The sequence below is a fragment of the Lissotriton helveticus genome, chromosome 6, assembly GCF_964261635.1.
Source record: "Lissotriton helveticus chromosome 6, aLisHel1.1, whole genome shotgun sequence".
NCBI lineage: Eukaryota > Metazoa > Chordata > Amphibia > Caudata > Salamandridae > Lissotriton > Lissotriton helveticus.
In genome coordinates, this window is record NC_136067.1 from 465,108,706 (window position 1) to 465,130,210 (window position 21,505).

Below are 21,505 nucleotides of genomic sequence, written 5' to 3' on the forward strand. Positions count from 1 at the left end.
CCCTTTTACCCATTCCCAACGTTGTTTGTCCTCCATCTTGTGTCTCAAATCTACCGAAACACAAGATGGAGGACTCCCGTTGCGCTGCCGGTACGCGTACCGGGGCGTGCCCCGGTGAGCGCTCCCAAAATTTTTTTAAAGTTAATTTACATAAAAACCTCTGTAGAGAAGTTCACCAAATATAGAATAGGTCATACTACATACCAGTCCCAACCATTTTCCCAAATTTGATGGAATTCCATTGAGCCATTTGGCCTGTAGCCCTCTCTAAATATCCTGAGGTAAATTACATGACAAAAACACATCTGAAGTGTTAGAATTTACAACCAATTAAAATGTTACTTTCAATTTCTAATATTATTTCCTGACATTTGATTGGTTATGTACATGAATATAAATGAAAAAAGAGGGAAACACAGCCATTTTGACTACAACTACCTGAGGTACATCTTGAAAGGATTTTCAAACTTTTTCTTCTTCACCTCTCTCAAAAGTAAGTTGTTAATTTGTAAGGAGCACTTTAAATTAATTAGTAAAAACGTTTTCTGATAGTTATTTATTGTCCCTCTGTTATAGTTATAGCTTGAAATACGCTTCTCTATTATATTTATGGATTAAGTTAGGCTTCTCTATTATAATTATGATTTTAATTAGTCTTCATCACATGCACTTTTTAATAGTTCTACTTCCTGTCTTGTACCATACACTGCCCAAACATAACTTCACTGTTAAAAACTCAGAAGTACCTGTCTGAACTTAAACCTGACAGTGCCCTATCTCTACTGATATATTTATTTTTTATACAATTTACAGCAACAAAATGGAAGGAGAACAAAAGAAATGTAATATTTCATTCGAAATTGATCTCGAGAACAACCCAGAGGAAGAGATTAATGATTTAGACTTTTTGGATCAGTCTCTTGATGAAGAGTATCTTAAATATGTGGAAGAAATGGAATCACGTAATCCAAATGAGGACATTCCTGACGAAATAATGTTGGAAGTATTATTACATTTTGAAAAATAAGAGCAATACATTTTTATTTAATAATTAAAAATTGTTCCAGACATTATTCTTTTTATATGTAATTCATTAAATAGTAACAAAATGAATATAATATAATGTGAGACTTATAGTATACTGTGCAACTTTTTTATGTGTACATAGTAATTTTCCTCATAGTTACTTCCTTTCTCCAGCTATATTATCCCCAATGTTTATTTGACATCTCTTTTTCATCTCCTGCCTCCATGTTGTTTCTGCTTTCCTGACAGACTATAGTATACATTCCATATACCACAATAACTTCTGTAACAACATGCAAATTATCTACAGAGGACACAGTGTACATTGAATTTAAAACTCTGAATTGGTACCTACATGCTAGTACTTATATCACCCACACAACACAACAACTCTATGCAGAGCTACCCTACCTCTAAGCACTTTAAATTATTATTTTACTGTTTCACTGGGTTTTCCCCATGTGTGAGGGGGGTGAGGTGTGTGTGGGGGGTGTCTGTGAGGTGTGTGTCTGTGTGTGTGGGGGGGGTGTGGTGTGTGTGGGTGTAGGTGTGTGGGGTGTGTGGGTGTGGGTGGGGGTGTGAGTGTGTAAGGTGTGTGTGTGGGTGTGGGTGTGTGGGGTGTTTGGGTGTAGGTGGAGGTGTGGGTGTGTGAGGTGTGTGTGTGGGGTGTGTGGGTGTGGGGGGTATGTGTGTGGGATGTGTGCGTGTGTATAGGATGTGTGGATGTGTCTGTAAGGTGTGTGTGTGTGGGGGGGGGATGTGGGGGGATGTGTGGGGTGTGTCTGTGAGGTGTGTGTGTGTGTGTGGGGGGGGGTGAGGTGTGTGTGTGAGTGTGGGTGTGTGGGTGTGGGTGTGGGTTTGGATGTGTAAGGTGTTGGTGTGGGTGTGTGGGGTATGTGTGGGGAGTATGTGGGTGTGGGGGTGTAGGGTTATGTGTGTGGGGTGTGTGTGTGTGTGTGAGATGTGTGGGTGTGTGAGGAGTGTGTGTGTGGGTGTGTGTGTGGTGTGTGTGTGGGGTGTGTGCGTGTGGGTGTGTGTGGAATGTACTTGTAGGTACCTAAATCAGCCACAGAATCCAAAAGCTCTTTTCAGAGCTACCCTACCTCTGATCACTCAAAATGAGTATTTTACACTAATTTTTCACTATTTTGCCCCTTGGTACGCTCCCCGGTACGCTCCCCGGTGCGCGTACCGGGCGCTCCCCCCGTGAAAATCGAAAAAAAAAATTACATTTTTTTTTAGTCCCGTGGGAACTTTTTATGGCCCTCACATCAAACCTAGGGGGTCAGGGGGGTCTACCCTGCCCCCTTTTGGTTATTTCCCCCTTTGTTTTTGCCACCTATTGTGTCTCGATCCTACCGACACACAAGATGGTGGCCGCTCCGGACTGTTTCGAATGTTTACAGACACCCGAAAGCCAATCAGCTTTCCGCGAGCGAACTCGCGGTGCGCGCCAGGAGCGCTCCCCGGTGCGCGTACCGGGGCGCGGCTATAGATATATATATTTTTTTAAACCTAAATTACTCAAAATCCACTGGAGCACATATCTTGAGACATAGCAAAGGCACATCGGGCTACCAGTCCCTACAATTTTGTCAAGTTTAGTGAAAATCCATTCAGCCGTTTGAGCTAAAAGTGAGTCCAACCACCCTACGGAAATTAACATGGGGAAAACACGTTTTGGGACCCCCCTTTTATCCCGGCCCCCGATTGACGAATCCCCCCCAAAGTTTCAGGGAAGGAGCGGAGAGCCGCGAGGAAATTTTGAGGAAAATGTCAGGCAGATTCCTCAACCGGCGCCAAAGTTATTCCCAATAGAATGTTGCGATTTCCCTATGGAAAACAATCCTAACTATAACTACCTACTAGCGACCGCCAGTAGGTAATATATATATATATATATATATATATATATATATATATATATATACACACACACACATTCTACAACTCTATCCAAGCCAAATATACAAATCATGTTTGTCTGCTTAATTAAAGGAATCCAAAATAGTTTGGTGATACAAAAAACAATCTGAAATAAAGTTTTAATACTCTCTAACTTCCTTACACACACACACACACGAATGAAATCATGACCAGTGGGAAATCACCCTGACTGACGTAGCTTCCCCATTGTAAAATAGGTTCCACTAACACCAACCAATATTAGTACAATAAAAACAACTCCTTAAAAGACCTATCTAAACTGTGCAGTAGATGGTACCTCACAAATCTGCACCACAAATTATTAACAGACAAAGAACTCTGCAGTTTCAACAGTTTTTCCAGGATTTTAGATTATTTTGAGTATGATAACAACTTCAACTACTCAACGTCTAAGTAAAGACTGCTATTGTGCAAAGCACACAACACATAATCTCAAGATAAAAATGGAATCACTGAAAGACAAAAGCAATGTATAACCCGATTGATACTCACACGTCCACCACTGCAACCACCTTTTAAACCACAAATCATTGGTCTTCAAGTTCAGGCTTTGGGGTTTAAGACATGGGTTATTCTAAGTTGAGACAACTTATTTCAGCTACACTCTCTTGTGACACTAACCGTCCTCTCGCTACCACTTGATGGACTGGTCACTGGTCATATGGGCCTTTGATGGTCGGTGAAGAGAAATGAGAAGCAATCATTAACATAAGAAATGCAATGTTAAAGACTTATTACTAAGTCAATAAAGAGAGTTAGTGTGAGTAAATGGGTTGTATTATCAGGTCTTTCATCATTTTATAGACAATCTTCGATTTCAACATTAGAAGTTAATATTATCCATCCATCGATATTTGATTATAGAATGGAACAGAATGTTCTGCAGGATAACAGTCAAAATAGTAATAATGCAGCAAAATTGTTCTGGAAAGAAAACTTCCTATTCTAAATAAGCTGTGATAATTAAAGGAAAGTTGTCAGTTCAAAAACCCATTAAGATCTCTGACTGAGAGAGAGAGATCAGTGCACAATCATAAAGCTTTTACAAGTCAGACTGGAAATGTATTCGCAGTCATAAATCAGCACACATATGAAGTTAGGTTAAGCAATCTCTCATGTTGAGAAGCCTATTAGATTAGAGTCAAGTCTCTAGTCAGAATGTTGGGTAAAGGAAAATCCCATAGTTACTGCTCCTCTGCTCTGAGATCTTTCTAGGAACACACACTAATATAAACACACAAATTATATCCTGCAACATTATTTCCTTTTGTCTTCATCATACACTAAAAGAAAATCAGCAAACTCCTGGTGACAGGTTCACTCCCAATGGTGTCACCAGAGCACAATATACTTTCAGACATTAGTCCTAGGAAATGTTATAATGTTATTTCCTTGAAGTGCAAACTTCTTCCAATGATTCATTCTCCCTGTCGTTATTATCTCTTCCCGATGAAAACCTCACTATCAGTTGTCTATTACAAAACAAGTGTCTATTCATTAATTATCAGTAGGCTTCTGAAGTTGCAACATCGGCAGTAAAGAGAAGAAAAACATTGTGAATAAACAACTATTGAATGAGAAGAAACGGCCTTTCTACATTATTTTTCTTTTAATACGACATCAACAACTAGGCTAAATTAATCTAGCATCGGATCTACGAGCTGGCATATAACATTCAAGTCAGATTACATGGTATAAATGTTGTGATTAGCACATGTTTTTATTTAACCATAATTTTGTGCACATTATTGATATACTTTTTTTTAATAGCAGATAAGATTCTCTGTCGCAGTTCCCACTCTGGCCCTGCCTGGTTGTGTAACATATGGTTACTATTCAGTTTAGTCTGAAAGCTGCATAGGAAAATAGAGGCCTGGAGCCTGGTATAATTTAGGTTGTTTTATTCAAGATAGATTTCAGGTCTTGTCATCAAGATGGTAATAATAAAAGACATAACGAAGACCCACCAGGAGTGACCTGCTTGTCACTCAGCCTGCCTGGTTCCAACTGCCAGTTGTCACCAGGCTAAGCCCCCAACACTCCAAAATGTCATCCAACGTTCCAGTGGTGACATCATGTGAGTGACAATGAAATCCCACAGGCAGAAAAGAGACAGGCTAAATACAACACATCTCCTTTCTTTAGGGAAATCAACAAGATGAAAATAGAATAGATAAAATTAGCTTGAGTGCACAAATCCATATAAAAGTACACAGTACATTCTAAAAGACAGGTTATTAAGATTAGTGTACACATGGATTTAAAAGCACAAAACACATTCTAACACATCCAAACACAACTAGTCCCAAACACAACTAACTCCCAAAAGTTAGTCCCAAGTCCCATCCCCTTTCCTTGAGAAACACAAACACAAATTGATTTTGTGCCAAAAATAATGGAGTCCACTTTGCTTCATAACGGGGTAAAACCCTCCCCGTGAACTACAGCTTGGAGTAGCCAATGCTCTGCCCCAATTTTCTAATGGGGTACTCACCTCCCTTGAATTAAAAAAAAAACACTCTCTACCGTAACGGGGTACAACTCTCCCTGCGAACCACACCTTGGAGTAGCCATTGCTCTGCCCCCAATTTTCTAATGGGGTACTCACCACCTTTAAATAAAAAAAACACTCTGCATCATAACGGGGTACAACTCTCCCCGTAAACCACAACTTGGAGTAGCTATTTCTCCGCCCCCCAAATATGCAATAGGGAACTCTCCACAAGTGATGGTGTATTTACCACCCCTGAAAAACCTTCTAAAAAAAAAAACTAACAACACCAATGAACCACAACTCCATAACTGGTCCTATGCACCTCACTTCATGAATCATTTGAGAATACCGCTTCCATCTCTAAAACCATACGAGTAAAAACTTCCCTCTCAAAATGAAAGGGCACACACCCCCCATTAATATCCAACTTTACGCCACCCCATAAACACAAAATTGCGTTACTTATCACTCTCTTGTCACTCACCACACCTAAAACATACTACACAGGGCACTCACCATGTACGAGACATACTACCATAAGGAACTCTTCACCCTCAAGTAATTTTAAACAAACAGACACCACCCCAAATTGAACTGCAACACGACAACAAACAGCACTGACTCACCCCTCAACACTCACTCCCAGAAACACAAGACAAACATTACATTGGCCAGCAAAATACTGCAAGAGAAAGTCCCATGCTCCGGTGAGCGGTCTGTCACCCGAGTTCACCTCAGAAGAAGAAAACACTTTTCGTAGAATGTCAGTTGTTGCAGAACACCATTAAATCCAGATCGACGTTTAATTCCCATGTAACATCCACAATGTTTGCCACAGTTTTAACGAAAACGACCTTCCTGTAAAAAGTTGCTGGCAAAGTACACTTAATTCCCCTGCGATGTAGCTGCAAAAGACTTATAAACTCTCCGTAAGTGTCCCTGCTTTTGTCCATATACACTATTGCCCCGCAATGTGGCTCATTCCCATGGTGATGATGCTAACATCAGCGCAAAATGGCGGCACGCATACTGCGTCGTGCTGGGTGGCTCTGGGCACGCCGCTGCTCTAAACGTGCAAGTGCGGCACAACAAGATTCCTCAACGTCACAATGAGCTATGAAGCGAAGGTAGGCTTGACGCGTTTCTCTCTGACTTTCAAAAATGTTAATGACGGTTAAGCATCGTTCGCGCATTTCCCATTGCGCAGTTAAAATTATGTTGGTTTTAAACAAAAGATTCCCCAAATACGTGTCATCACTAATTCTCCGCATGACCTTGTTTAGCTTTTAAATACAGCCGCTGCGTACTGTTCCTCTTCCACTCTGCCCGGCTCACGATCTTCACAGCTCTTAACAAATGCACACGGATGCCTGTCTATCAGCATTCCTTCACGGTGTCTTGTTCTCTACAAAGTCCGTCACAGCCGCTCGATCTTAACGGACAATTACAGCCTTGAACAGCAGTCCAAAAGCACTTGGTGAATTCACGTCACAACAGTCTCTCAGTCATTTTTGCATGTGGTATTGATGTATCAATCAATCCATTTCCTTTACTGCTGCATTTTCACGCAATGTTGAACATTTCCAACTTTGCCACAATATAAACTCATGCACATCAACACCTTGGGTTTGCAGGCCGTCCTGATTACTATGGACACTGGTGGGACTTACCGGGGTGCTTCTTTTCTCTTTTTTTCCCGTTTCAGCAGTTACAGTAATATTCTTCTTTTCCTCTAAATAGCCAGACTCTTCACTTTCACTTTCTTGCACACTGTAGGCTCTTCATCTTTACTGCGGGTTCTTTACACACTGTTGGTTCCTTCAAAATTTGCCCAAAACGTCGCCAAAAATGTTGTAAATAGAGGCCTGGAGCCTGGTATAATTTAGGTTGTTTTATTCAAGATAGATTTCAGGTCTTGTCATTAAGATGGTAATAATAAAAGACATAACGAAGACCCACCAGGAGTGACCTGCTTGTCACTCAGCCTGCCTGGTTCCAACTGCCAGTTGTCACCAGGCTAAGCCCCCAACACTCCATGCTGTCATCCAACGTTCCAGTGGTGACATCCTTTGAGTGACAATGAAATCCCACAGGCAGATTCGCAGTGATGTTATCAATGACTTCATAGAACATGTCATGAGTGATTTAATATGGGAGGCAATTAGCAGTTCCTGACGATGGTGTGAGTTATAGTTATATCAGTGGATTTGTATGTTTTTAAAATGTAAAGTAAGATGTCTATCACCATATGCAGCATGAGCTCCGTACGGGGCCTGGCCCTCAGCCCATCACCCAATGCTTGTCCAGCCCCCCGGGTTGCATGGCCTTTGGATTGGGAAAGGGCCTGGCCTTTGGCCATTCCCTGCATCCATCCCTCCATCGGCGCATGTACAGAATGGGATTGGGCAGAGGTCCTGCTGCCATGCACAGCACCTAACTCCCACAGATGCCCAAAACTTCACAGTGAATGCATGGGATTGGACACAGCCAAACCCAGCACCCAACCTCTCGATGGCCAACCTGCCCTCAGCTGTTCACGGCCTTTGGGCATGAGCGACTGCGGGCTGAAACACGCACAGCTGATTATATGATGTAACAATATGTTGGATTTAATTTCTAAAATATGTCAGTCAGTCAGTCAAATTTGCTTTATTCGAGATAAAACTCATAAAAGCATAGTACTTTGTTAAAAAGGAGCAGATATGTACAATATTAAAATATATTTACAAATTCCAATGCTTATCATTTCATTTGTTTATACAATTTAAGAAAAGCAGATTTTAGATAAAATTGATTAAAAAAGAAAAAGCATTTTGACAACAATACTTATGAAGTACATCAATAAATCAATTAAAATACACATAATCGCAAGATGATTCCAGCAGGTACCCAAAGTACATAGTCTAAGCATTCCGGTTATCAATGTGAAAAGGGAGCTGTGATCCAAAAATTGCTCAATCCGGAAGTTTATCACAGTAGAGATTTCTTTCTAATGGACCAGGACCACCCCAAAAATTTAGCAACCGCCACAGATATAACCGGCAGAGTACTAGTGCAAATTAATCTTAGAGCCACCTTACTGTCCCTCGTGCCTAGCGATTTGCACATCGGTTTTAGCCATACACGTCGGGGGGTTAAATAGGTGCTACAGGCAAAAAGAAAATGGGAAATACTCTCAATTCCGTTTTTACAAGCCGGGCAGGCATCAGAATGGACTTCGGCCCATCTACCTGTTAGTGATCTAATTGGTAGCAAGCCTGCTCTCAGCAGAAATAGAGTTTCCTCTCCCAAGGCTTAGTGATGACATCCCAGTAGGGCTCTAGACTAGGCAAGACTTTTGCTTCCAAGTAACAACCTTCCATGGAAGACGGGTTGGCATCGTTCCAATTACGATAAGCTACCATTTCCCAATATTTTTCTTTGAGAGAGGCTTTAGATGGAAACTGAGCTAGCTCTGGGTTCACCCACAGCCCCATCATGCCCATCTTCCCCAAGGTTTGGCGCAATACCTTTAGCCAGCCTATCTTATGAAATTTGTCACTTCCATGAACCCACTTGCGTAATGCGCAAGTTCAGGAGTAACCAAGATTCGGCGCCAATATAAAATGGGTCGTAATCTTGCCATGTCTGATAGGGCTTTCCTGCCTAACTCATAGCGCAATGGTTTCATGGGTGTACTTTTAGGAAGGGCAATAAGATTTCGCAGAAAATTGTTTTCAGCAAGTGTTAGTGGGGTTAGATTGTCAAAGCCCCAGATTTCTGCACCATACAGTGCCGAACTAAGGGCTTTCGCCTCGTATACTTGAAGAACAGGCTGTATCGGTTTGGTCAGAGATGTTTAATGCTCGACAATTATAGCACCTGCATTTTGACGAAGTTTAAGAGCTGCCATCTCAATATGCTTCCCCATGTTACACCCTTTGCTACATGAATGCCAAGGTAAACAAAGTCCGATAACCTTTCCACCTTCTGACCATCCATATAGAAGTTCCCTTTAAAGCTGGAGTGAGGGTTGAACACCATGAGCTTTGTCTTTGTTACATTAACTTCTAGCCCACGATCAGTACAAAAGTCCTCGAAGATCTTGAGGGCTCGCTGCAGGCCGCTAGGGGTTTTAGAGATAATGAGCGATGCGCAAATAATAAAATCGGAGTTTTAGCTCCAGCCAAGATGGGGGCATCTACGCTTCCCAACAGTATACGCTCTACTACTCCGTTAACATATAATGAGAAGAGCGTGGGGGCCATAGCACACCCTTGGCGCACTCCCCGCTCTACTGGAAATTCAGTGGTAACTTGCCCATGCCTCCCCCACTGGATTTTCGCGTAGTTTGATTCATGTAATCTCATCACTAGCGTTAGAATTGCAAGCGGCATGCCCATCTCACTAAACACTTTCTACATCAGGGACCGGGGGACTAGATTGAAGGCTGCTCGTAGGTCTATAAATGCAGCATAAAGGCTACATTTCTCCAACTGCACCGTCTTCCAATGGAGTAAAGAAAAGCGAAATATCTGATCTGTGGTGCTAGTTAACTTACGAAAGCCCGCTTGGAAAGGAGACAGGATATTTTCCTCACCTACCCAGACCATTATTTTCTCTAGGGTCATTTTTCCTATCACCTTTTGTACCGTGTCTATTAGGCTAATAGGCCTGTAATTCCCAGGCAGAGTCTTATCGCCTTTCTTGTGCACAGGGATTATTACAGCCCCTTGCCAAGACTTTGGTACAGGGGCTCCTAGCACCACAGCATTGGCCAGCTTCATAATGTAACACCCCCATTGCGTTTTATCATAAAGAAAAACGTCCGCAGGGATCCCATCAGGTCCGGGTGCTTTTCCCCTTGATACTGAGTCAAGTGCCATTGTTACATCAATATTATTAAAAGGAGGGGTTGAATATATAGTAGGATCCACAAGTTCTCTAATCTTATCTTCCGGGCGGGATGTGTATTGGGGGGCAAAGTATTCTAGCCAACTACTCTGTGTTACATAGTTTGATGGTGGTTCAGGGCGACCTCCTATACCCCATTTAGCAATATTCCAGAATAGTCTAGATTCCTTTGCAGAACTGGCGGCTTTTAAGTCTTGCCAGTACTGTTCATCCCATTGTTTCTTGGCCATAGCTATACTTTTCTTGTATTCATGTCTAGCTTCCCTAACAGCAATAGGGTCTCTTCTTCTAATTGCCGTTCCTAGGGTTATTCTAGCAGATCTACAAGCCTCATTGTACCACCACCCTCTCTTTTGGCATTTTTTAGTAGCTATAGGTTTAGATGCTACCCTATAAAAATGCCCCTTTAGGGTTCCAAAGAAGTTGCCGTGCAGGTTCGTGATTTCTTCCGAATTCACGTTTCCTGAGCTCATTATGATATCTACAGCAGAAATGGTGTTATCTAGATTGTCACTAATGCTCTGTAGCATCTCGCTCTTCATCACGATTTGGTCCCACCTCACCCGCCTCATATCGTTAGTAGGGACGATCTCTGCTAAGGCCTCCTCTTCGATGATTGGCCCCTCTCGGTCCCCGCCCAATAGGAAGTGGGTGATACACAGGGGATTATGGTCGCTCTCTTGTCTGCTGACTACCTTCATATCCTTCATCAAGTGCCAGACTGCCAAATTACAGAGGAAATAATCAATCCTACTTTTGGAGCGGACGTTATCAAAAGTGTTTTCACCTTGCCCATCGCTCGTAGTTCTTTCATTCAGTGCTCTTAACCCTCTTTCACTACATATACCATTGATCTGGATTATGCTAGCTGACCATTTGTTAATCGGTTGAAGATCCAGTTTAGGGATCCCCCACTGAGAATCCTCTTCTTCCCCTACATATCAATCAATCAATCAGGGGTTTGTTAAAGCGCGACTACTCACCCGTAAGGGTCTCAAGGCGCTAGGGGTGGGGGGGTGCAGGTTCCATTTCATCAAGGAGGGGGTCTGTCGAAGAGCCAGGTTTTGAGGTTTCTTGCGAAGATGGGGAGCGATGTTGTCTGTCTGAGGTGGAGCGGAAGGGCGTTCCATGCTTTGGCAGCGAGGAAGGAGAAGGAGCAGCCTCCCGATCTGGTCTTTCTGGTGCGGGGGACCACGGCGTAGGAGAGCTGGGCTGATCGTAGGGTCCTTTGGGGTGCGTGGAATTTGAGTCGGCTGTTTAGGTATGCTGGTCCGGTGCCGTGGAGGGCCGTGTGTGCGTGGGTGAGCATCTTAAAGGTGATTCTCGCCTCGACGGGGAGCCAGTGGAGTGTGCGCAGGTGCTAGGAGATGTGGCAGTGTTTTGGCAGGATGAGGACCAGTCCTGCGGCGGCGTTCTGGATGTTCTGTAGCTTGCGGATGAGGTTTTTGTTTATTCCGGCGTAAAGTGCGTTGCTGTAGTCGAGTCTGCTGGTGACCAGGGCGTGAGGGACTGTCTTTCGGTGTTCGAGGGGGATCCATTTGAAGGTTTTACGAAGGAGGCGGAGGGTGTGGAAGCAGGAAGATGAGACAGAGTTGATCTGGTCGGTCCATTTTGAGCTCGGAGTCCAGGATGATTCCCATGTTGCGTGCGTGGTCTGTGGGGGTTGGCGGGTTTCTGAGGGCGGTGGGCCACCAGGTGTCGCTCCAGGCATCGGGGTTTGGGAACATGATGAGTACTTCTGTTTTGTTGGTGTTTAGTTGTAGGCAGCTGTTTTTCATCCATTTGGCGACGGCTTCCATGCCTTCTCGAAAGTTGCGTCTGGCGGTGTTGGGCTCGTTGGATAGGGAGAGGATGAGCTGGGTGTTGTCTGCGTCTGACACGATGTTGAGTCCGTAGTTTCTGACGATGGAGGCAAGTGGAGCCATGTAGACGTTGAAGAGCGTCGGGCTGAGGGAGGAGCCCTGGGGGATTCCGCAGGTGGTAGGTGTGGGGTCCGAGAGGAAAGGGGGGAGTCTGACTCGCTGCGTCCTGCCGGAGAGGAAGGAGCAGATCCAGTCGACGGCCTTGTCCTGGATTCCTGCGTCATAGAGTCTGCGTATTAGGGTGCGGTGGGAGACTGTGTCGAACGCCGCTGATAGGTCGAGGAGGATGAGGGCTACTGTTTCTCCTTTGTCCACTAGGGTACGGATGTCGTCTGTTGCGGCGAGGAGGGCGGTTTCCGTACTGTGGTTTTTTCTGAAGCCGGATTGGGAGGAGTCGAGGATGTTGTGTTCTTCAATGAATGTGGCGAGTTGGCTGTTGATGGCTTTCTCGATGACTTTCGCAGGGAACGGGAGCAGGGAGGTGGGTCTGTAGTTTTTGAGGTTGGTGGGGTTCGCTGAGGGTTTCTTTAGGAGGGGGTTCACCTCGGTGTGTTTCCTGTCGTCGGGGAACGAGGCAGTCGCCAGGGAGCGGTTGATGGTGTGGCGGAGCATGGGTGCGATGGTGTCGGCGGCTCTGTTGAAGATGTGGTGGGGGCAGGGGTCCGTGGGGGCCCCTGAGTGGATTGACTTCATTGTCTTCAGTGTGTCTTCGGTGGTGAGGGCTGTCTAGTCATCAATCGCTGGTTTCCGAGTGTCGGGGGTGGTTGGTGAGGGTTCAGTGTGTTGGTTGTCTTCGTCGAAGTTGTCGTAGATGCTCTTGATTTTGTGGTGGAAAAAGGTGCTGAGTTTGTCGCAGAGGTCTTGTGAGGGAGGGATGTCGGTAGACTCGCTGGTGGGTTGGGCGAACTCCTTGATGATGCTGAAGAGTTCCTTGCTGTTGTGTGCGTGGGTGGAGATTCTGTCTTCAATCGCTTTTTTCCTCATTTCTCTGATGAGTTGATGGTGGGCGTTGGTGGCGGCTCTGAAGTTGTTGTGGGCTTCTGTGGATTTGGTGTTTCTCCAGGCCTTTTCGAGGAGGCGGCATGTGCGCCTGGATTCTCGAAGTTCGGTGGTAAACCATCTGGCTTTCTTGGCATGGGTATTGTTGTTTTTCTTGAGGGGGGCTATGGTGTTGGTGCTGTCCGAGATCCATCTATGCAGGGTTTGGGCTGCGGTGTTGGGGTCGTCGTTTTCCGCGATGGTTGGGGTGGAGTTGTTGAGTGAGGAGGTGAGCTGGTCATCGGTGATTTTGGTCCAGTTTCTTTGTGGAAGCAGGTGCTGGTGTCTGTGGATGGTGGGTGTTCTGAAGGTGAAGTGGACGCAACGATGGTCGGTCCATGGGAGTTCGGTGGTGTGGCTGAAGGTGATGGAGTTTCCTGTAGTGAAGAGGGGGGTCGAGGGTGTGTCCTGCTGAGTGCGTGGGCTCGGTCACGATCTGGCGGAGTCCAATGTTGTGGAGGTTGTCCAGGAGGCATGTGGTGTTGGGGTCCAGTTGATTGTCGAGGTGGAAGTTGAGGTCTCCCAGCAGGGTGTAGTTGGTGGATGCGATGGCCTGCGGGGAGATAATGTCCGTGATGGAGTTGGTGAAGGGTCCGCGGGGTCCCGGGGGTCGGTAGATGAGGGTTCCTCGGAGGGCGGCGGTGGGGCTGGCCAGTATTTTGAAGTGAAGGTGTTCCATCAGTTCTGTGGACTCGTCAGGGAATGTGTGCTCAGCCGGAGGCTGGATTTCTGAACGATGGCGATTCCTCCTCCTGGGTGGGTGGGGCGATCCTTCCTGGAGATCTTGTATCCTTGGGGGATGGCGATGGCGATGTCCGGTCCCGAGGTGGTGTTGGTCCAGGTTTCGGTGAATTATGCTACGTCCGGGGTGGTGCTGTCAAGTAGGTCCCAGATTTCTGTGGCGTGTTTGTGGAGGGATCGGACGTTGAGGAGGATGCATTTCAGGGTCTTCGGTTCGGTGGTGTTCTTGTGGGTGGGTTGTGCTGGATCCGTGTTCTTGGCGGTGCTGCAGGTGTGCCGGCAGCGGTGACAGCTGAAGGGTCCATGGGTGTCGGCTGGTGATGCTAGCTTGCAGTTGTTGTTGCAGGCTGGTTTGAGTGCGTGGAGTGCTGCTGGGTCGTAGCGTTGGCGGGGCGGAGGTCCAGGGTTCCTGGTGCTGGTCACAGACGGGTCGCAGACGGGCGCAGAGGTGCTTGCCTTTGACGCGCCTTCGGTACACCAGGGGCGCGCCCGCAGCCCACCGCCATTAAGTAGGGGTCGGGGAGGGCTGGACAGCTGGGAGGCGGGAGCGAGGAGGGGAGCTGGATTGGGCGGGTCGCGCTGGGGGGGAGGGGCCACGGGGGCAGCAGCGGCGGGGAAAGTTAAAGGGAGGAAAGAAGGGATAAAGAAAAAGGGAAAATAAGCAGAAATAAGGCACAAAAGAGCAGAGATGCAGAAAAGAGCAGAAAGGTGAAAGATAGAAAGGGTAGAAAAACGAGTGAAGGAGCAGAGGGAGAGAAAGGGAAAATGGGCAGAAATAAGGCACAAAAGAGCAGAGGTGCAGAAAGGTGAAAGATAGAAAGGGTAGAAAAACGAGAGAAAACGAGTGAAGGAGCAGAGGGAGAGAAAGGGAAAATGGGCAGAAATAAGGCACAAAAGAGCAGAGATGCAGAAAGGTGAAAGATAGAAAGAGTAGAAAACCGAGTGAAGGAGCAGAGTGAGAGAAAGGAGACAGAGGTCCACTGGACCACCAGGGATGAGGGGCAGGGAAACCTGCGGTTGGAGGAGGGCCTCTATCACCAACACTCAAGAGTGCAGGGGCAGAGGCACCTCACTTAATGGTGGAGCTGCGAGGGTGGGAGAGCAATTACACTGACAGTGAGTCAGTGGCCTTGCTCGCCTGTCCCCGCAGTGGCCGCCATTAAGTAGGGGTCCGGGAGGGCTGGACAGCTGGGAGGCGGGAGCGGGGAGGGGAGCTGGATTGGGACGGACGCGCTGGGGGGGAGGGGCCGCGGGGGCAGCAGCGGCGGGGAAAGGTAAAGGGAGGAAAGAAGGGATAAAGAAAAAGGGAAAATAAGCAGAAATAAGACACAAAAGAGCAGGGATGCAGAAAAGAGCAGAAAGGTGAAAGATAGAAAGGGTAGAAAAACGAGTGAAGGAGCAGAGGGAGAGAAAGGGAAAATGGGCAGAAATATGGCACAAAAGAGCAGAGATGCAGAAAGGTGAAAGATAGAAAGAGTAAAAAACCGAGTGAAGGAGCAGAGTGAGAGAAAGGAGACAGAGGTCCACTGGACCACCAGGGATGAGGCGCATGCCAATCACTCACTGCAAGAGGCTCGAAAGTCATGTTCAAACCTCCAGCTATTATTATAATATTATCACACGGTTGTGAATCGATCAGATGATCTAGGGCTACCAGGACCTGGGATTTCCCACATCCTGACCCTCTGACATACAAATTGTATATGCCCCAGGTTTTCCCTGGTCCCACAGTTAACCTAAGAAGCTGGATATCGCTGTTACCAGTTGGGAGCTCTACCACTCTACCAAATAGTGCTTGTCGTGCCCAGATGGTTAGCACCCCTTTCGGCCGGCCCTTGGGGCCCTTAAGTGCCGGCACAGAAAAATTCAGGTATCCCAGGAGGAACAAGGGCTCACAGGCCCAGGTCTCTTGAAAGATGCATACATGAAAACCATTTATAAAAGAAACCCATTCATGTGATTGTAGTCTAGAGCCCAGTCCAGCTATGTTCCAGGATACCATCCTACCCTCAGCCCTCCCAACTTCGCACAGCAATGCAGGGGTAGCTAATTCATAAGTGCTCGAAACATTTGTACTTGGGGAAGCCAGCCTCCCACGAGCAACTGGGTCAGGGTCCCCAGGTGGCACTCCCCCAGTGTTACTGGGCACCACATCAATTGCAGGGTAAGCTCTTATCAGGCCCTTGAACTCTGTCCCCTCACCCATACTGCAGTTTAATTGGTGGTCAATCTATGGAGTCAAGCCTAGAGCTGGTATTCCTAGGCCTGTTTTCACCATTCGACATGACAGAAGTAGGCGGGAGTGGAGGAAAGAGAATCTCTTTCAGGTGGATACCTGAGTGGGCAGGTGGGGGAGATCTAAATTCAAGTTGGAATAAGTTCTCAGCCAGATCTTTAGAGGACAAAGTTAGTTCAATGGCATCATTTGTAGCCCCAGGGTAGCTCATTCTTCTTGCTCTAACTATATCGTCCCTTATGACCGACCTGCACCCTCTGATGTGCCGCAGCCAATGAATGGCCTTGTTTGTCAGGGAATCTACCCCTTCCCTGGTATAATCAGCCCTCCTTTCTAACTTGGGGACATTTGTCATGTATATTATGTTTGTAGCAAAATTACCCTTTGTGTGTGCCTGGTCTTTGTTTGGCTCTGGACTAGAATTTAAATTTGCAGGCCCTTGTTTGTGGTTATTAACAATGGTTCGGTACTGTACCCCTGCCATCATTCTTGTATCCTTTATTAGAGACATTCCTGGCAAACCCCTGTCCCCAGTAAAACCCCTCTGCATTCTCTGCTCATCAGCACTAGGCAGGTTTGCTGGCTCGTGTTCCCTCGTAGAGTAATATGCTCTGTTGCCGGTGGTATTTGGAGTATTTGCAGAGCTTTTTGCTTTTCCCACTGCAGGACATGTCAGAGATGTTTTTTTAGACATATAGTCGGTATGACCTACTAGTGAGCGGATACCTTGGGTAGATTTAGTTGGATAGGCAGGATGAGCTATGACTGTCTTTTGCGGAACCCCTAGTTGATTCCGATTGTCACCCAGGGTTGGTTTTATAGGCACAGTTAAATTAATGATTAGTTTTTTCATAGCCTCAATCTCGTCCCTCAATAAAGAGACTCGATTGATTAAATCACTAAGAGTTCCTGGGTTGTCATGGGAGCTTGTAGAATCGCGCCCTTCTCCTATGCCTATACTCAGGGGGCTGTTATTATCGTCACTAGGGTTAATATTTTTCTCCTTGTGCTGTATCTCGGCTAACACCGTGACTCTGTTGGAGCATGGGATAGAGCCATTATCAGTTGCATTATCAATTACAGTTGAGGCCAAGGGGTTTCCAACATTTTCGTCACTCTCGTTATCCAGAAGGCCAGTAGACCTTTCCTCACCTGAGCGACCTTTTTGCCTTTTTTTGGGGGGTCTAATCAAGAGTGGTTTAGTCTGGGAGCGGAACATTTCGGGGATTATGATAGCTGGGCCTTCTATCTCTTGCCTAACGGAGTTCGGGCCCCCTATCTCCACAGAAAGACCTGTCGCCTCAGAGGACACCACATCTTCCGTCAAAATGTCCTGGCAATCATCGACAATAGAATCAATTCTGTCCATAATACAGTTCATAGCATTGTGTTTGGGCACTCCCTTTACTTTTCTCTTTCTACTCTGCTTTGGGCGCTTGGCCCCCTCGGTAGCTCCCCCCCCTCCTTCCATGGTTGTACGTTTGCCCATCCCCTGTCCAAGCTTTTAGGATAGGAATGAACTTGTAGGGGCCACAAACGCATTTGAATGTCAATTGGAGTGTGCACTATACCTCTTCAGGGGGAATATGCCCCTCTAGCAGTCGTGCTGTATGGTGGATAGTTGGAAATGTGGTCAGTTTTAAAACCCCCGGTAGCAAGGGGGTGTGGCCGCCACCTGCTGTGTCCTCCCACAGCCTCCAGGTGTGTCAGTGGGCTTCTCTGTGCACACGCTGCGTCTCCCGCAAAGCGGGAGACACGAGGTCAGTTTTAAATCCCCCGGTACCAAGGGGGTGTGGCCGCCGCCTGCCGCGCCTCCCGCAGCCTCCAGGTTTGTCAGTGGGCTTCTCTGTGCACACGCTGCGTCTCCCATGAAGCGGGAGACGCGAGGTCAGTTTTAAACCCCTGGTAGCAAGGGGGTGTGGCCGCCGCCTGCCGCGTCCTCCCGCAGCCTCCAGGTGTGTCAGTGGGCTTCTCTGTGCACACGCTGCGTCTCCCGCAAAGCGGGCGACGCGAGGTCAGTTTTAAATCCCCCGGTAGCAAGGGGGTGTGGCCGCCGCCTTCCGCGTCCTCCGGCAGCCTCCAGGTGTGTCAGTGGGCTTCGCTGTGCACACGCTGCGTCTCCTGGCCTGGCCTGTAATCTTTCTCAAGGAGTCTCTTTACCCTAAGTGGGATGGGTATGCACAGAAGTGGGTCCCTTGCTCACTGTGCCACTGGATTCAAGATAGCCTGTCTGGTAAGATAAGATAAGAAAACATATATAGAGCGCCCTAAACCCATAGGTGTCAAGGCGCTAAGCAGATTCAGTAGGTAAGAGGGAACGCAGCCTCCAAATTAGAAGAAAATAACCAAGTTTTCATGAGTTTCCTGAAAATAGAAAGGGAGCTAGCATTGACAATAGCAGGGGGGAGATAGTTCCAATGCCTGGCAGCAGCCACCGAGAAGGCGCGGCCGCCCCACCTGGATTTACAGAATCCGGGCACCACAAGTTTAGACTGTGGATGACCTCAAGGTCCTCCCTGGAGTATATCAGTGGAACAGAGATTTGAGTTGGGACGGACCCTTGCAAATACTACCTTGTACACTGTAGTGAGGGTCTTGAACGAGATGCGTTCCTTAACAGGGAGCCTGTGTAATGATCAGATGCCTTCTCTAGCAAATTAATGTTTAGGAATATTTAAGATCAATCTTGCTGCTGCATTCTGAACCATCTGGAGTTTGTTCAGTGATGCAGCGGTGATATTGAGATAGAGGGCATTGCAATAATCCAGCCGAGAAGTAATCAAGGCGAAGATACAGGTCTGGTTCAGTTCTGGAGGAATGTGTGGAAGGGCCTTTCTGAGGGTTTTTAAGATATAAAACGTGCTAAATGTACCATTGACCTGGGCATCAAAAGACGCACCCTCAGCAAAAATTACCCCTAGATTTTAAGCCATTTTTACGGACACAGGAAGAAGACCGCATTCTATAGGCCATCATGCCTTAGACCAGATGGACCTCTGAGGTCCAAAAATCAGTACCTCTGTCTTATCTGTATTAATCTTTAAAGAACTGCTCTTCATCCAGCAAATAATGTTTAACATACATGCATTAAACTTTTCTGCGACTATCTTCAGGTTGTTGGTGACAGAAATAATGATTTGAGGGTCATCAGTGTAGGAGAGCACCTGAAATCTATCAGATCTCACCAGTTATGGGGTAACATAAAGATTAAAAAGGGTAGGGATGAGCGAAGAGCTGTTAGGTACCCCATATGGGAGAGTGAAGGCTATACTTTTAAATCCGCAACTGCTAACTGTGCACATTCTGTCCGTAAGAAAGGACTGGAGAAGCTGCAGAGCTTTTCACATGACCCCCGCTTCCCGCAGGCGTTGATTCATTCGTTCATGAGAGACGGTGTTGAATGTTGCTGATAAATTAAGCAGTATCAACACCGCCGAACCCCCATGATCTACCTGCATCCAAATGTGGTCAGAGGCCGTGATAAGAGCAGATTACGTGCTGTGACCAACACGGAATCCATTCTGGGAGCAGTCCAGAATTTCCTGTGCATCCAAATACTTCATTAGCTCAGTATTAATGGATTTTTCAAGCATTTTGGTAGGAGCAGGAAAGAGAGAGATAAGGTGGAATTTCTTTAGTTCCAGAGGGTCGGCATTGAGTTGCTTAAGGAGCAGAAGAATAGTTACTTCCTTCTAGAGAGCTGGATAGCAGCCGGACGTAAGCATTTCATTGTATACCTTATGAAAGAAATTGGCTGCTAAATCAGATGCCATTTTAAGACTCGTGGGTGTGCAGGGGTCAGAGGGCGCTTCTGATTTAAGTTGACTTGAGTTAGGGGTGAAGGAAGACAGAACATTCTTCCTGGTGAACTGTGAGTGCTCCACCATACTCAGTTTAGCTCAGCAACCATGACTGCAGAACTTACTCTTGATAATAGGTTGCTATCTTATCACAGAAATCTTGGGAGGGGGTCCTGGGCAGGTGCTGGGGAGGTTCAGAGATGTCTTTGATTACTTTAAACAGCATACTGGATGAGTTATCAGCTGTCCTTATCTTTCCAGTGAGTTAACAGAATTTATCCTAGAATATAGCATCCTTGTAATTCCTTAGCATAGAGGGCTGCTTGTTTTTCTCTTGAGGGCAGGGATTAATGTGTACCATTTGCGCTCTTGTCTGTGGCATTGAAGTCTCAAGGCTATAGGTTCCTCCAGAACCATGGGGCGGAGGGCTTACTCCTTTTGATACTGCAATTCTTAAGAGGGGCAAGTATGTCTAGAGCCCTGCTTAACCAATCCCAGAAACCCTCTGCTGTATAAGGTAAGATATTTTGCCTCTTGTCCGATGTTGTGGCTAAGGCAGCCTCCCAGCTGACAGCAGTGATTTCATTCAGTTTCCTGTAGGAATGGTATCTTAAGGGCAGATCCTCGCTGGCACCGGTCCCAGAATGATTGTTTCCGGTCCAGGGAGTATTTGGCTTGGCAGTTTGAGTTGGACTGATCCAGTGAGGAACAGGGTGAAGACGTATTTGCATATGGCTGGGTCTGCAATTGTGAAAAATAAAATTAGAAGTGTTTCACTATTAGAACAGTACATGCCCTACCTTTTAATTACACTGCATCCTACTCATGGGGCAACATTCGGCCTATCTTAGGGGTGCCTTACCTGTAATAAAAGAAAGGTTTGGGCATAACAAGTTGGTGCACTTGCAAGGCCAAAATTACAGTGTAAAACAGACACTGCAATGAGAGCACAGAGACAGGTTTGTTGGGGTGCCTCATGTGGGAGGCACAGTCAGTGCTGCAGGCTCACTAGGAGCAATTGATCTACAGGCCCTGGGCATACTTGGTGCCCTCTACTAGGGACTTATCAGTAAATCAAATATGCCAGTCATGGATAAACCGATCAGGAAAAGGTTTGCCCATTCGCATAGCCACAGCTATGTATGAATTTCACCTTTAATTTACTTAGAAGTCCCAAGTATTTTAAAACATTCATCTAGGCCATGTAAATTAAATACTACCAGTGGATTAAAGTACTCATTGTGTCACACACTAAAGTAGCACTGTATTAAGACTGTATTAAGCGTAAATGTGTAGTTTAAAATAGCCATTTTGATCATGCAAAATAAACATTTTGACAGGCCTAAGCTTTCCGAAATGATTATAAGGCAGGATGCAGATTATTTAAAAAGCGGGGCATGGATATTTCCTAGCAGTGAACAAAACCTCTGTTGTACCTCTGGGTGGTACCTATGGGTACCTCTGGATG